General features: G+C 58.4%; 1 protein-coding gene across 3 annotated transcripts in view; it reads left to right on the top strand.

Annotated features, from left to right (window-relative positions):
• IQSEC1 (IQ motif and Sec7 domain ArfGEF 1) overlaps nucleotides 1–16,479 on the top strand; it is a 329,670-nt gene that overhangs the window by 219,729 nt on the left and 93,462 nt on the right. The gene's annotated exons all lie outside the window — the stretch shown is intronic.

Genomic DNA, 16,479 nt, shown 5'->3' with positions numbered 1-16,479 from the left:
AGGGGGCACTCCCCCCCCCCCCACCCCCAAGAACACCAATCCCAGCCCCACCACCGGGTTGGCACCAGCCTCAGCAGCTGCTGAAAGGGTTCAGAGCCAGGAGCAGCGACCAATGGATCCTGTGTGTGATCTCAGACAAGGCTGGGCTCCACATCTGTCGAGGGGTTGGGAAGGGCTTAGAGGCCCCGCCTATTTGGATAACACCTTCCTTCGGGCGTGTTTTTCCTTCAAGGGGAGGTTTTAGGAAGGATAAAGGATTGGAAGATCCTCCCCCTCTTTCTTCCAGCCCTCATTACCTGGTATGTAAACTATATAAACGTTCCCTTGCTTCCTTCCTTCCTGCCTGCCTTCCTTCTTTCCTTCCCAAAATATTTGTGACCACTTACATGAAATACCTACAATAAAATAAATAATAAAACATCAGGATCAGGAAAAACACAATTTAGAACAGGATGTCATGACCTAGCAGGAAAAAAAAAATAGAACAGAACAGAGATATGCAGGGTCCTGAGGTCCTTTTGTTGAGATGAAAATTGCTGAGCTTCCTAGCAGCCAAAGGGAAAAGGGAAACCCAGCCACCCAGGTCACTCTCACGGTGATAAGAAGCTATCATTTCCAGGACCACAGTTGTCTCTGCTGCTGGGGGAGAGTGTTTGGGACCCTGGGCCTCATCCTGGGTAGATGGGTGGGTGAGAGGCATTGCAGGGACAGGCCGTGGGCCTGGCTTTAGGGAAACAGGGCAGACAGTGAGGGCTGAGGCTTTTTCTTGTGTGGGGATGCAGGCTGGCTGTAGGAATGGAGAGGAAAGCTCACCCCTGGAGTGAGTCAGCAGCCGCTTGTCCCTCCTCAAACCCTGGGACAGACCTCCTCAGGTGGGCACCTTGGAGGCTAGGCCAGGCAGGGAGTGAGTCCCTGGGTGCCTTTCCCTGTAACCGCAGCAGGATTTTCCTGCGTCTTGTTCTTTCCTGCGGTTTCCGGGGATTGGCGCTCTGGAAACCTCAAGGGTTGTTTACAGGATGCAGTGGGCCCAGGCCCGGGAGGCCCTGCCGTGCTCTGCCAGGGGCTCACCAGCTCTGAGGAGGCGCAGCCCAGCCTCATGGTGCCCTGCAGGCTGGCCTCTCCAGGCCTCAGTTTCCTCATCGTCAGGGTGGGAGTAATTGCACAGCCACCCGAGGGCTTGCGGGGCTCGAGGTCAGTGCCCACTCGGTGTTTGTGGGCACTGCTGGCCGCACAGAAGCGACAGGCAGGCCTGCAGTGCAGGGCCAGCATGCACACTGGCCTGGCCATCAATGACAGAGGACCGGCTTGGGGTGGGTGAGGGCACCGTAATTGGCCCTGGGTTCTCCCCAAACCCCCACTTAGCGCCCATAAGTACAGGGCGCTGTGTGGTCAGCAAGGAGGGTGGTCCCGGTGTGGGATGCACGGGGTGGGCTCCAGGCTTCAGCACACACACGCTGCTCTCTGCACCCCCCACCCCATTTTGTTGGAGGGCCCCCAAGAGGGCGAAGGCCACTCCCTGAGATGGACAGACGGACAGACAGCTGGAGCAGGCCCTCGGCGGGATCCCAGCCCCCTTGGCTGCCGGAGGTGGGTGGGAGACCTGAGTCAGCAGGTCTGCGGCCCCAGGCGGGGCTGGCGGCGGCCACAGGGACAAATTGGAGGGTTGTGATCGACAGCGCATAGTTTTCCACTTGCGTCTTCAGATTCCGCTCCACGTGTGCCGGTCGCCCTGGCTGGGGCGCTCATGTCTGGAAAAGCGCGAGGTGAGTGGGGAACAGGCCGCTGGCTGGCCCGCCCTGGCCCTCTGCCCGGGGCCCCGGTGGCTGCAGCCGAGAAGCCGGTGGCAGGACCCCTGGGACTTGGCTCGAGGTCCCCGAGAGGGGACCCCTGGGCTCGGGGCGTCTCCTGGACGGATCTCCCGGGAGCTGGGCACACGGCGTCCCAGCCAGCAGCGGTAGGTTGTAAGGTGCGCAGTCACGGGCCAGATGCTGAACCTCTCGGGCCCGTTTCCTCGCCTGTAGAGTGAGGGGGGAGCGGTGCCAGCCGGGCGGGCTTCTGGGGAGATCCTAAGGGGGTTCTGTCGGCTCGGCACACTGACCCCGTCCCCTGCCTTCCCTCCCAAGCGTCGAGTGTCCGTCTGCGTCCGGAGGACGGTGATGCAGTGCGGGGGTGGGGGGGGGGCGGGGGAGGTCAGGCTTGGCAGTCAGGCCGCCCTGAGTTTGGAAGCAGCTCAGCCCTTTCTACCACGTGAGTGACTTTTAGGGTGGTTCTGGAATTAGCTGAGTCGACGCCTGCGGGCCTGCCTGTGGGGTGGGTGCCACGTGCATCGGTCTCTGAGCGCCCACCTCCGGGGTGGGGCCCTGTCTGTGACGGCCCCTCCTCTGCGCTGCAGGTAACCCTCAGCCTCTGGGGTCAGGCCGGAAAATCACTGGTGCATCTGGCATTATTTGGAGAAAGAGAGATTGCTTTGTGCCCTGGGGGCCAGAAGGGCGTTTGAGCTGCCTGCGGGGCGGGGCAGCCCATTTGGGATGCAGACCCTGCCCCCGGCCCCTCCCCCGCTGTGGTGAATCCGGGGAGGAGGGCTGGTGAGCAGCTGGCAGCCGAGCTCCCAGGGAGCTTCCCGGACAATTAGCCATCTGATGCCCTTCAGCGGGCGGCCTGCGTGCACCTCCTGGGGCGGGAAGCTCGCTGCCTCCCAGCCTGGGCAGCTCTCGGGCGTGGAGATCCTTTCCCACTTGGAGCTGGCACTTCTCTTCCTGTGATGCCACCCCCCACTCTGGGTTGGGGGTGCTGGCCCTGTGCTCAGGCCCCCAGCCCGCCTCCGCCCCTGTCCTGACACAGCCTGCAGTGGCCAGGACTCCCTGAGGCTGGGGACGGTGTCTCCAGTCTCCTCCTCACCTCCTTCTCCTGTGGACACACGCCAGGCTCTCCTGGTCCCTCTCTTGGCACAAGAGCCGAGTGCAGCCGGGGCGGGAGATCCCAGGCAGGGCAGAGGAGCTGCCGCCTCCTTGCTCTGGGCGCTGCCCAAAGCTCACGTGGATTCTTCTGGCAGCTGCTCTCCCCTCTCATACGTGGGCCTCCCTGAGCCTCAGCCCTGCGGGCCTGCCCCCCCATCACGCACTGTTCCATCGCCTCTGTGCAGCCACGCTGCATTCTCACCACCACCTGGGAGGGGCACCATCCCCAGGGCAGAGGAGGAGGAGACAGGGGCTCCAGGCCTGGCGTTATTAGTTCCCTCTCGGGGTCACTGGGGAGACCTTTCTTGGTGGGAGCGCGCTTGCCCTCAGAGAGCCGGGCAGGGAGATGGCGGGGGCCAAGCAACCCCAGCAGGCGTGGCAAAGGCTGAGCGCCTACTGTGCGCCGGGCCCTGGGGATCCGGCAGTGAGTACGTGGACGGCCAGGGTCTCACAGGGCTGAGGTTCGGACGGGAGACAAACAGTAAAACAGATGAAGAGGTCTTCAGACAGGGATTCAGGGAAGAGGGTTAAACTGGGAGGCGTGACAGAGCGAAGGGGCAGGAGGGGCCACGTGACCTGGGTGGTCCAGAAAGGCCCCTCCCAAGTGTCCTTCAGCTGATGAGTGGGTCCATCCGTGCAACGGGATGTTATGCAGCCGTGAAAAGGAGTGACGTGCTGGTACACGCTATGACACGGACAGACCTTGAGAACACCAGGCTGAGCGACGTGAGCCAGTCAGGAAAGGCCGCAGAGTGTGTGGTTCTACTTGCGCAAATGTCCACAAGAGGCAAGTCCGCAGACACAGGAATAGACTAGTGGTTGTCTAGGCTGGGGCGGGGCCGAGAGGGACTGCTTAATGGGTGCTTCTTTCTGGGATGATGAAAATATTCCAGACTTAGACGGTGGCGATGTTTGCACCACTCTAAATATACTGAAACCATTGAAGTGCACACTTTATTTTTATATTTTTTATTTTTTTGGCTGTGCTGCAAGGCATGCAGGATCCTAGTTCCCCGACCAGGGATCGAACCCGTGCCCTCCACAGTGGAAGCGTGGAGCCCTAACCACCGGACCGCCGGGGAAGTCCCGTAAATTGCACACTTTAAATGGGTGAATTTTATGGAATGTGAATTGTATCTCGATGAAACTGTTTTAAAACAAGACAAAGAAAAGAAAGGCCTATGTGAGGGGGTGGCCTTGAGTTGAGAGCGGCAGGAAGGAGTGAGCTTGTGCAGAGCTGGGGGAGAACTAACGTTCCAGCAGCGAGCACAGCAGGTGCAAAGACCCAGAGGCGTAACATTAGAGACAAGGGTCAGGGAGGGAAGGAATGCGCCGTCCCCAGGGTCCAGGACCAGATTCTTTTGAGGACTTGAGAGTTGACTGAGGTTGGAAGAGAGACAGGGCAGGGTTTGAAGCAGGATAATGACATGACGTGCTTTCTGTTTTAAAACAATCACTGCTGCGAGGAAATGAGACGGTGGAGGGGACAGGGTGTGGGCTGGCGGGGCTGGAGAGACCAGTCAGGAGCTAGATGACGATGGATACCCCAAGGAGACAGACTGGCAGAAGGTGGCAGTGATCGGTCCCACAGTGGGGAAGGCTTCCTGGAGGAGGGGCCTGGGCAGGGCCTCCAGGAATGGGGGATGGGCCGGGCAGTGGCGGGGAGTGGCCAGGGACTCTCCGGGTGACCCCACTGGTGTGGGCACGGGGAGTTGAACGTGTGGAGGCCTCAGAGACCCGCCCGGCCACAAGGAAGGCAGGCTGACCGCCCGACCCCTGCCATGCCCAATCCCCTGTGGGCTGAAGCAGCTTTCAGAGTAAGTAGGGTAGTGTCCTCCAGGGCCACCTGTCATACGCCTTTGTCCTGCCTGCTCAGGCTGGCCCACAGTGAGAGTGTTAGCTCCGTGTGGCCAGAGACCCAGCCGGGCCGGCGCTCTGAACAAAGCAGCCTCGACGAAACTCGAGTGGCCCCGAAACGCGATCGGCCACGAGAGACCGGCCAGGCAGGAGGCTGTATTATTTATTGAGCAGAGCCCCTGGGGCCTGCCTGGTCTGGGGCCCCTTGGACGGGCCAGACCTTGAAGGAGCCCGCTGGGCAGTGTCCGGGCCCTGTCGGGGGCGGGCGGGGGCCCCAGGGTGCCTGGGGCGTGGTTTCCTGGACGCCGGCTGAGCAGGGAGGAAGTCGGTCAGGCCCTGCGGGGGGAGGGCCCACAGCTGGTCCCGAGGGGCCACGGAGGCAGGCAGGGTGCCGGGGCTCCAGGAAGACCGCCGCCCTCTCCCTGGTGACACTGTGAGTACCCACCGCCTGCCCAGGAGCAGGGAGAGGGGCTTGGCCACCTGGGTGACCTGCGAGGGGCCGCCAGTGTTCGGGGCAGCGGCTGGGGTGAGGGTCTCTGGCGCGCTCGTTGGGGTCTTGGCTGTTTCTTGGAACTGTTTTTTGTGCCTTCTCACTGCCTGGGTGGTGTGGCCCGGCTGGCCCAGGAGCCCCAGGTGTTTCCCCACAGCTGCCTGGAAGGGCGGCTACGGCTGCAGGAGGGAAGTCCGCTCGTTCCCCTGGGGGTTAGACCCACCCCACGCCCTGGAGGGAGGACGGCCAAGGCCCCTCAGCCTACCTGGGCCGGTTGGTTCTCTGCCTGGGGCCCCACGACCCCCCACCCCCGAGAAAGAGGGACTCTGGCCCAGGCGCACTTACAGCCAAGTGAACTGAGGCCCCAGAGGCCCCCAGAGTGTGGTCGGTGCATCCCCCCCGCTCCCTCGCCCGAGGGGCACACACTTGGAGCACGGGGAGGCTGGGCCAAGGTGGCAGGAGGCTTCCCCGGGCTCTGGGACCCAGGCTTCCTGTTTGTCAGTCCATCAGGGTCAGCTTTGTCCCGAGAGGACACTGCCTGGGCAGGTCTCCCCCCACGAGCCCCGCAATGGCCCAGCGCGTGTCCCCTCGGCAGCCCCCAGCCCCGCCGACAGCTTCACCTTCTTTCTGAAATGGTCCAGCGTGGAGCCATGAGGCTCTGCAGAGCCGGGGCGGGAGGGACTCGGGGACGGTCCCTGGTGGGTGGGCAGCTCTGCACGCGCAGAACGAGCAGCTCGCAGAGGCGCTGGTGCCGTCCCTCGGGAAGTCCCCTTCGGCGCGCTGGGGACCTGGGCCACCTGCCCCTCGGGGAGATTCCCCGCCGTGTCCTGCTTCCCCCTCCAACCCTCACAGCAACTGGGAAGGAGAATGGCTGTCGCCTCTGGTGACGTGAGGGCGTCCGTGCGGCGTCCCCCAGCCGGAGTACATAGGGGAGCTGGGGTTTGAACCTGGAGCTACCCCCAGCCCCTCGGTGCATCGTGCAGCCTCTGTCGGGGCAGGAAGTGCAGGGGACAGGGGTCAGTGATCCCATGACGACCCCATTGCTGGGTCCGTTTCTCCCTTTGCAGGGGTTGGACTCCAGTCCTGAGGAGGGGCTGCTGCCCCATGGGCCCCCAGTAGCCGGGACTGGGGTGGGGGAGGCTTGGCTGCAGGAGTGAGAGCTCCAAGGCTGCCCTCTGAGCTGGGGTCAGCGAAGTCTTCCTCTGACCCATCCATAGAGCTGCCTGATGGCCCAGAGGGCCAGGGGTCACGGAGGACCCCAGCGGTCAGGCCGCTCAGAGCCCAGGGCTCCGGCCCCCGGCTCGGCGTCTCCAGCAGTGAGCTGCTTCCGTTGGGCTCCAGGGCACAGCTGCGGAGCCTGGCCAGGTGGGTGGACGCCGGTCCGGCCGGGCAAAGGCCACCCCGAGGGCAGGCGGGGCTCTGGGGCCGGCGCTTGTGCTGGTGCCTCGGACAAGCTGCTTTCACTCCGGAGGCGGCCCGTCCTCGCCGGCGCACAGGCCACGGAGCCAGGAGCCAAGCACCCCACGACTCCGTGCGGTCTCAGCACCTCGCTCGTCCGTAAGTTCAAGGATTCCACTTTTATTGAGCACCTACTGTGTGCCGAGCACTGTGTTGTCTGGGGATCCAAAAGGGACAAACGAACCAGGTAAAAAGGCAGGGGAGGGGGATGGATAGCAGGGGAGGGGCACCAGGGCGGACGTGATTTATTTTCATAGGTCCACGTGGTCTATTTGAAACAAAGCCAGCTAGCATACCAGATTCATGATTTCACAGTTATCAATGCTTAGGATGAAGCAAAGCTAAAAAATCAAGAACACGTAGGTAGATGTGAAGTTGATTTGGAGAGCAGGTGGCGGGCACAGAGGGCCCGAGTGGCGCGGGGTCGTGGGTGCCTGGGGCTCTGAGCAGAAGCGTGGCGAGCGGGGCTGAGCTTCGTGTCTGCAGCCGGGCTGAGAGGAGGGCTGTAGGGCATCCCAGCCGCTCCCTCCCCTGAAACTTCTGGAAGTCCCCAGACTAAGTCCCAGCTGTAACGTGACCCTCCTCAACGTGGCTCTGCTGAGATCGGTCCTCGTGCCCAACCATCCCTCCTCCTGACCCTCCGAGTGAGTGGGTCGAGGCTGTGTAGACGTGAGGGTCTCATAACCCTGGCTGGGGTCCCGGCTCTGCACCCCTGCCTGTGGGGGCCAGGTCAGGCTCCGCTCGCTCGAGCATAGAAGGAGACTGCTTCGTGGTCACCAGATACATTCAGGTCTGATGGGCGTTCCTTCCCTGCCACACCTTGAAGAGCCCACATCCTCGGAGAGTTTTCCTCGGGCCTGGATACTTTCCAGGTGACCCTTTCCCCCGGGGCATGGCCTGCGGGGGACACGGAGTCCACGAGCCGCCTCGGGTCCATCTCCCAGAGGCCTGCTGGCCTCATCCTGTTTGGAGCCCCTCCCCTGGGCTTGGAGTGAGCTGGGGCTATGCAGGACCCTCACCCACACCATCAGAGAGCCAGAGCAGCTCAGCCTTCAAGACCCCTGCCCAGAAGTGGGGCTACTGCCACGGCAGGAGGACTGGCCAGGCGTGGGCAGGGTGTGCCTGGAGCTCCATGTGGCCCCCGAGCTGGGGCGGGTGTCTGCTGAGCACAGCATCTGCAGGCCGTCCGCCAGGTGAGGGCGGGAAGGAGGGTCCACACCGTGGCCTCCACTCCGAGTCCCCCCCCCCATGTGGGCCAGGTGAGCGTGAGGCATCCTCTGACCTTCACTGAGAGTCTGTGAAGGAGGGGTCGGTAGCCGCATTCGATGGATGAGCAAACCAGTGCCCAGAAATCCCTATCAGCGTGACATCACCTGCTTCTAGGAAACAGGTGAGAGGGCTACAGCCCAGCAGAGCAGGGTGTCTGGGCTGCACCCAGAGTGCTGGGCCTGGACGCTGGGCTGTGGTCAGGCTGCTGAAGCAGGCTGAGAGCCCAGACTTTGGTGTGAGTCTCACTCTTCTGCTTTCTTGGATATGTGACCTTGGGTGCTTCAGGTCACCTCGCCAAGCCTCATAGTAGAGGACCTTCTAATTGCAAGTGACAGAGAAATCCAAAACAAACAGGCTTATGCATTGAAGGGGCTCCTCTGGCTCATGGAACTGAAAAGTCTAGGGGTAACTAGCTTCAGGAATGGCTGGATCCAGGAGTTCAATTTATGTAATGGGTTTGGACTTTTCAACCCTCACCCTGCTTTCTCTCTACTGTCTTCATTTTGGCCTTCTCCATGTGGGTGCCTGGCGTGTCGGGAGTGTTCCCCAACCCTGCGACGGGCCGGCTGCAGGGCCAGGCTGTGGCGATCCGCATGCTGTTTCTGTCCTGGGATGTTGACAGTGCCCTGGGGGAGATGGGACAGGAAAAGAGGAAGTTACGACACAGGCAATCAGAGCTGAGCAGGGGTGAGCTCCAAGGCCTGTGGGAGCCCAGAGGAGGAGTGTCAGAGTTTACATCCGGACAGGTTCCCCAAAGGCTTCCTGGAAGAGGTGGCAGCTCAGCTAGACTTTGAGGTCTTGGAGTTGGCCCGGGGAATGAGAAGTGAGGGAGCAGGAGCCCTGGGGTCCAGTCTGGGGCTCAGGTCAGCGCAGGATCCACACACGGTGGGGCTGACCTGGCTGTGCTGGGTTCTTGGAGTTCCTGCCTAGGCTCAGAGGTCAGGATGCCTGGGGAGTGGCGATGAGGGAGCGACACGGCCTGCATTTGGGTGATAGATGGCCCGGCTTCTAGGCGGTGAGGACAAGAAAGAAAGAGCACTTAGTGAGCACCTACTGTGTGCCTGTAACTTTCCATCTGGCCTCGTTCTGGCCACACAACAGCCCCTGGAAGCTCCTCATCCCCTCTTTGCAGAGGATGAACCGGGTGCTTGATTAGAACAAGCCTTTTCTAAATAAGCCAATCAATCGTATTTCCCTGCAAAGTTAGAAGGTGCTGCTCACCCGTTGGCCGGGCTCAGCGGCCTCTGCCATCAAGAGGCTGCAGGACTGCACCGTGGCAGGGTCGCATGGGGAAGTCACCGTGTTCAAAGCAGTTGTGTGTTGAAACACCTTCCCAGAAGACTTAACCACCAGGCCTCTCATCACACTGGCAGCAAACACGGTAAATCTGAAACCTGATGCCTGCAAAACAGGGGCGCGTCAGAGCCAGAGGCCAGGTGTGAATTGTGAAGCCAGAGACCCCAGCGCCGCAGTGGGGTATGGATGGCCACCCACTCCGAGCAGCCGGGAAACCAGCTTGGTTTTGAGCTTTAGGCGGCGAATTTTTAAACTCCTTCTAAACTGCTCCTAAAGTGTGTTCACGGGTGTCTGAGATAAGCCAGGGTGGGAGCAGGAAGATGGAGGGTCAGATCCCAGCTCCCCCTTTGTTCGCTGTGACTCCTTGGGCAGCCCCCTGTACCTCTCTGAGCCACAGTTTCCTCCTCTGCAGAATGAGGATAGCATTTCACAAGGTGAGGATTAAATAACATTATACTTGGGCGTGTCCACGTGTGATGACATAGCAGTGGCTGCGTAAAGGTCAGTGATTACCTTGAGTAAAACTACTGTTCCCAGTTTGACTGTAACACTTTTTAAATTGTCGTTTTTGCAACCATGGATTTGAGCCAAATGGGAAATTGTTTGGTTCCGGGTATATATGCCCCTTGAGGGCAGGCACCAGGCCAGTGAGACCTGAAGTTCAGGAAATGCACTTGGTGAGTTAAGAGCAGATTTTGAATTTGTCAAATCCCAAGTCAGTCCAGGGTGTTCTTTTCCTAAAAGATCCAGTGAGACAAAAGAAAAACACTAGTGGACTTTGCCCGAGGGATGTAATCAAGAGTGGCGGCAGGCCAGAGCTGGATGGCAGTGGCTCTTCGGGGGTCGGGGGGGTGGCATTTAGGAGAGGTTTTCAGGGAAGCAGAGGCATCTGAGCTGGGTCTGGAGCGTGAGTAGAACTGGGCAGGTGGAGAGGGAGGAGATGGTGGGTGGAATCTGTAGGTCGAGTCCCCGTGTGTTTGGGGAGCAGCAGTCAGAGTTGGGTGGTGTTGGGTCTGGAAGGGATGAGGGCCAGATTGGGGCCAAAAAGGAAGGCAGGTGGGCCGCGAGCCCGGAGTGCTGCGCTCTCTCTGTGGGCACAGAGGCGACATCAGGGCTTTTGAGCAGGGAGGTTAGATTAACCAGTATTCTTTCGGTGGCAAGTGATAAAAACAAACAAAAACCCACACTGGCTTAAGCTGAAGGCTGAGTTTATTGCCCTCTACTTCTGAAACAGGGCTTCAGGTACAGCTTGATTCAGGAGCTCAAACTATGTGTCAGGGACACTGGTGTCTTTTTCTCTTCTTTGCCGACTTCATTCCCAGGCAGTATCCCTGCTCGTGATGGGACTGACAGCTCCAGGTTTACAATAGTCTGACAGCTAATGATCCCAACAGAAACGGTTGCAACAAACTCCCAGTACAGGCTTGGGTCACATGCCTATCCCTGGACCAGTGACTTTGGTAAGGGGGCGGGGTGCTGTCAAGTTAGGGATGGAGTCCATGGACACAAATTAGATAGACTAAGAGTGGAGGAGGGGGAGCCCCCAGAGAAAACTGGGGTGCCTTACTGGAAGTGGGCTGGGAGGCTGGGCAGGTGCAGACATCCAGCCTCCCCACTGTGATCTGATAAGACCCTCCAGGCGCTGTGCTCGGCGACTTGACCTGCATCATCCCTTCCTGTCAGCACCATAGGCTAGGGTTTCTTACGGTCCCCATTTTGCAGGTGAGAAAACCAAGGCTTAGGGAGATAGACACTCGCCCAAGTTCACATCATTAACAAATGGCCTCACACCTCAAATCATCCTGACCCCGAAGCCCAGGCTCTTAACGATCTGTTCCACTGCCTCATGGTAATCAGATCTGGGTTTGAAGAAGATGCCTCAGGACCTCAGATGGAGGACGGATTGCAGGGGGGACCGGAGGCAGAGGATGGGCAGGAGGCTGGTACCACGCAGGCAGAGAGGAGGGCAGCCCCGAGGGATACAGCTACGGGGCATCTCAGCCCCTTGGTCCCAAGACACTGCCAGCCCAGCTTTCCTGTGATGTTTCCTGAAGTAGAGAAAATATACAGTGATATGTGAGTATGCACACACACACACATATGTGTGTATTCATTATTGTGCCTCCTGGTCTCGGATTGGGGCGATCTTAGCAGGAGGGTGTGAGGTGTGAGGTTCTGGGGCTGGAGGCTGGATTTATGCTCCTGCCGTGGGCACAGGCGCACTTCCGGGGCAGTTTCCGGAGGAGGTGGTCAAAGGGAGGTGACCGCCCATCTGGCACAGGGCCAGGGTGGGGAGTGGGCGGGATGGGGAAACAGCCGCTCCTCACTTCCCTTTTCAGCCCTAAGACTTCCCAGGAGAGAGTCCCGCCCCCCTGATGACATCACAGCAGGTCAGAGGTCATCCTGCCCACACCTTCCTTGCACAAAGAGGAAACCGAGGCATTGGGGGCACAGCGTGTTCTGCCTTGCTGTCGCCACTTGGGGAAGTCTGGCGGTGTGAGTACCAGCCCTAGATGGCCTGCTGCCTTGCTTTGTGAGCTAGGGCAAGCCACAGAGCTGCTCTGGGCCTCAGTTATATCTGCAAAATGGGCCTACAATTACCTCACAGAGTGGGCAAATGAGAAAACCTTGAAAGGACCGGGTGCAGTGCCAGGCACCTCACAGGTGTCAGTGAATGTTGGCCGTGACGATTCCTTCCTTTGCATGGTGAACTCAGAGGGACAAACAGCTATAGATCCCAGGAAGCTGGGCCCAAGATCCAGCTCTGCCGTCCAGGCTGTATGGCCTTGGGCAAGTCACCTCATTTCTCTGGGCCTCAGTTGCTTTATCTGGGAAATGGCTTTTGAATCACCACCTCAGGGGTCACTGAGCAGATTGATGGAATGCCCTGTCCACGGGATGGGATTTTCTGGGGCGTCTCTTTCCCACTGGGCGGTTGGACGTCCCCTCCCCGACGACTCCCCTTCCTGCCCTGGGAGGGGATCAAGTGAGTTACTCTGTTGGTAAATCTTTCAGCTGAGCACCTGCAGTGTGCCAGGCGCTGCCCAAGCGATGAGGTCAGACCATGATCCCTGGCGTCCCCTCTCCCAGGTGGCAGCTGGCCCCCAGCCAGTGCCGCCACTGCTCCATCACCTGGTGGGCCAGTTATGGGAGAAGGGCCCCCGTGGTGCCTGCCTCTGGGTGCCGCATGGCTGCTGAAGGCGGAGTCCTTTGCTGACAGCTCCCCGGGCCTCTCCTGGGCGTCCGCGTGCCCGCATGCTCATTGCATCGGGCTGGGTCGGTATCCCCGTCCCCGGTGTGGCAGTCTCCCGCTGCCTTCCCCTGTGGCCCCAGTTGGGAGCTGGAGGAGTGTCTGCAGGGTGTCCCCTGCCCGCAGCGTGGAGGCTTTTGGACCCAGAAGCCGGATCTGGAGGAGGGCAAGTACAGGCAGGGTGACTCAGACAAGCGCCTTTGCTCCTGAGTCTGTTTCCTCCCCTGTAAAAGGGGAGAAAGACAGCCACCCACGGCAAGGGCTGTGTAACCTTGTCCCGTAAACGCCCCAGGAGAGGCTGGGCTGCAGGGCACTGCCGACCCAGAAGCCCTCTGCACTTCGGGAAGTCCGGGCCGATCAGAGCCCAGCTCGGTGCAGGGTGCGGGCGTCTCCCAAAGGCTGCCTCCCTTAGCCCCGCTCAGGACTCTGTTCTGTGTAAAGGGCACGTAAGTTCCCCTGGGGCCCGGGACACCGCTTGTGGGTCCCCCACCCCTCCAGGGAACGCTTTAGGCCCCTGGGCCTGCCTTCTGGGGCGTGGGCTGGGCCCTGAGCTGTGACCACCCCCCCACCCCCGGGCAGCCACACTAGTGATGGACATGCCATTTCCTGTTTCAGTTAGTGTTTGCTGTGTAACAAACCACCCCAAATGTCGGGGCTGCAACAGCAGTGTGTGACCGTGCCGGCTAGAACCCGGGCCGCCCTGCTGGTCCCCCTGGGCTCACCGGAAGGTGCCAGGTGGCCCCACTCACATGGCTGCAGTTGGTGCTGGGGCACCTCTGTTTCTCCACCCCCCGGCAGTTTGGCCCCCCGTGGGCAGCCAGCGGCCATGGCATCTGAGGGCAGCGTTCCAAGGGGGCGAAGGTGGAGCCTCAAGGCTCTTGAGGTGCAGCCTCGAAACTCACTCAACCATCCCTCCCGCCACATTCTGCTATGCAAGGAAAGTCCCATGGCCAGGGGGCGGGGAGACGGACCCCACCTGTGGGAGGAGGAGGAGGGGGCGAGTCCCAGAGCTGAGGGGCCTGGGTACCGGGATGCAGGGAATCTTTGGCCGTATTTTGCAGTCACAGAGTATGCGTCATTAGGATTTTGCCAGGTTCTTACAGGGGTTGGGGTCAGGGGAGCAAGTTCTAAAGTCATTGGATACAGAGCCAAAAATTACCCAGTAGAACTACCCTTGAAGACCCCTTACGTTGCCACGGCGTGCAGAGCCCCTGGTTCGGCACCCACCCTGCAGGGAGCTCCGGGCCCACTGAGCGGGCGAGTCCCTGAAGCAGGCCAGGTGCGGGGTGAGGCTTGCCCAGGCATTCCAGGCTTTGCTGGGTTGGGGGAAACCCCAGATCCCAGCTGGGAATGGAGGGGGTCTCACCTTCTGCGTCGGCTCCATTCTGTGTGTCTGGTAAGCCTCTAGAAGCTGCAGTGCCCGGGACAGAGGCCGCTGGCCATAGATGGCTATTCAAATGTCAACTACTGAAAATAATTCCAATTTTAAAGAAGTCAGCTCCCCAGCTAGCCCCATTCCGAGTGCTCAGTGACCACACGGCTAAGAAGTGGAGAGCCAGGAGTCAGCTGGCCCCCAGCCAGCCCCCTTCACCCAGCCCTCACCTGCATGGTCACCCAGGCCCGGTGCTGGCCGCTTGAGACTCAAAGTGGCTCGGCCCCATCCCGGTCACTGCCCTCTAGAGGCTCCCGCCCCGCTGGGAGCAGGCGGGCTGGGGAAACGCAGTGCCACAGTGGGAACTGGGCATCCAGGCCCCCGGAGACTTGTTGAGGTGGGAGCCCTAGGGCCTCCCCCTCGCCGCTCCCACCGTGTCCTCGCCGCCACGAAGCAGCGGCGCGGGGATTTGGGGTGGCTCTGTGTGCACTTGCCAGGCTTTTCTGGTCAAGGGAGGGCGCCTTCTCATCACCCCAAATCCCGCACATACCCCCCCGACCTGTGCACACAAGGGTTAGTATCCGTGGCTGAAAAATCACGGTGAGCCGCTGAGAACCCATTTTAGATGAATGTGAAGTATGTGCATTTTATTCATCGCACAGCATCTGTTTTGGTTTGAAAGATGTTAACGTGTGAAACGTAGTATTTGTTTGGTCTACCAGCAGCGTATATGGGATGCAAGAACCCCTAAAATAATTCAGGGGCTCCCAGCCTGGGGATCGGTGGAATCTCCAGGAATGGGATGGGTAGCGCCCGGGCAGTGGAGGGGTGTGGCGGGGCACCCAGACATGGGATGAGCAGGGACACCCCCTGTGGGAGGTGTGTTCACAACTGCATCAGTGCCTTTTCTCCTTTGGGGGCCATGGATTTATTCTCAGGGGTATTCAAGTTCCACTCAATGATATGTTTACGTGTGGATTCATTAAGAGTTATTTTGTAACAATTTCAATCTTGAAGAAGGCCTGCAAGAATTAAAAGAAAGAACCTTCACCCAACTTCATCATAAGTAACATTTCACAAAATTTCAATCTCTCACAAAAACATTTTTTTCTCCCAGAACTATTTGAGAGGTCATCGCAAACATGCAACCTGATGACTCTTACTCCTAAATAATACTTCAGCATGTTTCCTAAGAGCAAGGACACTCTCTTACATATCTGCGATCCAATAGCCAGATTCATGAAACTTAATACGGTCACAGTACTAGGATCTAAAGTACAATTTAGGGACTTCCCTGGCGGCCCAGTGGTTAAGACACCGAGCTTCCAATGCAGGGGGTGGTGGGTCGATCCCTGGTCAGGGAACTAAGATCCCACATGCCACAGGGTGTTTCCAAAAAGTAAAAAATAAATAAATAAAATAAAATACAATTTAGAGTTGCATTTCACCAATTATCCCAATGATGTCCTTTATGTCAAGTTTTTCCCCAATCCAGAATCTTGCATTGCATTTAGTCATCATGGGTTTTCTTTTTATTTATTTATTTATTTATTTATTTTTTAATTTTTTTGGCTGTGTTGGGTCTTCGTTTCTGTGCGAGGGCTTTCTCTAGTTGTGGCAAGTGGGGGCCACTCTTCATTGCGGTGCGCGGGCCTCTCACTGTCGCGGCCTCTCTCGTTGCGGAGCACAGGCTCCAGACGCACGGGCTCAGTAGTTGTGGCTCACGTGCCTAGTTGCTCCGTGGCATGTGGGATCCTCTCAGACCAGGGCTCGAACCCATGTCCCCTGCATTGGCAGGCAGATTCTCAACCACTGCGCCACCAGGGAAGCCCCATCATGGGTCTTCTTGAAGCTTTACCAAGGTTTACTTTGTATCATAAAATTCACTTGTGTTAAGTGTACAGTTTAATGATGATTAGTATACTTACAGAGCTGTGTAATCATCACCATAATTTTATTTTAAATCATTTCAAATCATCTTGAAAAGAAATCTTGTGTCTATTTTCTATCACTCTTTTGTCCCACCCCAGCCCCCGACAGACACTAATCTACTTTCTGTCAATAAACTTGCCTTTCTGAGCATTTCATATAAATGCAATCGTATAGTAAATGACCTTTTGTGACTGGCTTCTTGCACTTAGCCTAATGTTTTCAAGGTTCAGGCATGCTGTAGCAGGTGTTAGAACTTCATTCCTTTTTTTTTTTGCTGATTAAGACTCTGTTGTATAGGTAGACCACATTTAGTTTATCTACTGTCCTCAGTTGATGGACATTTGGGTTGTTTCCCCAGTTGATGGACATTTAGGTTGTTTCCCCAGTTGATGGGTATTTGGGCTGTTTCCACTTTTTGGCTATTATGAATATACTGCTAGGGATATTCACATACAAGTTTTTATGTGGACATATGTTTTCATTTCTCTTGAGTAGATACCAAGGAGTGGAATTGCCAGGTCAGATAGTAACTCTATGTTTAACTTTTCAAAAAACACACAACTGTTTTCCAAAGCGGCTGCACCATTTTTCATTCCCA

Source organism: Balaenoptera acutorostrata, chromosome 10 (genome assembly GCF_949987535.1).
Source record: "Balaenoptera acutorostrata chromosome 10, mBalAcu1.1, whole genome shotgun sequence".
In the NCBI taxonomy this organism is placed as follows: Eukaryota; Metazoa; Chordata; class Mammalia; order Artiodactyla; family Balaenopteridae; genus Balaenoptera; species Balaenoptera acutorostrata.
Note: the sequence above shows the minus strand (reverse complement) of the source record. Positions and strands in the feature narration are given on the sequence as shown.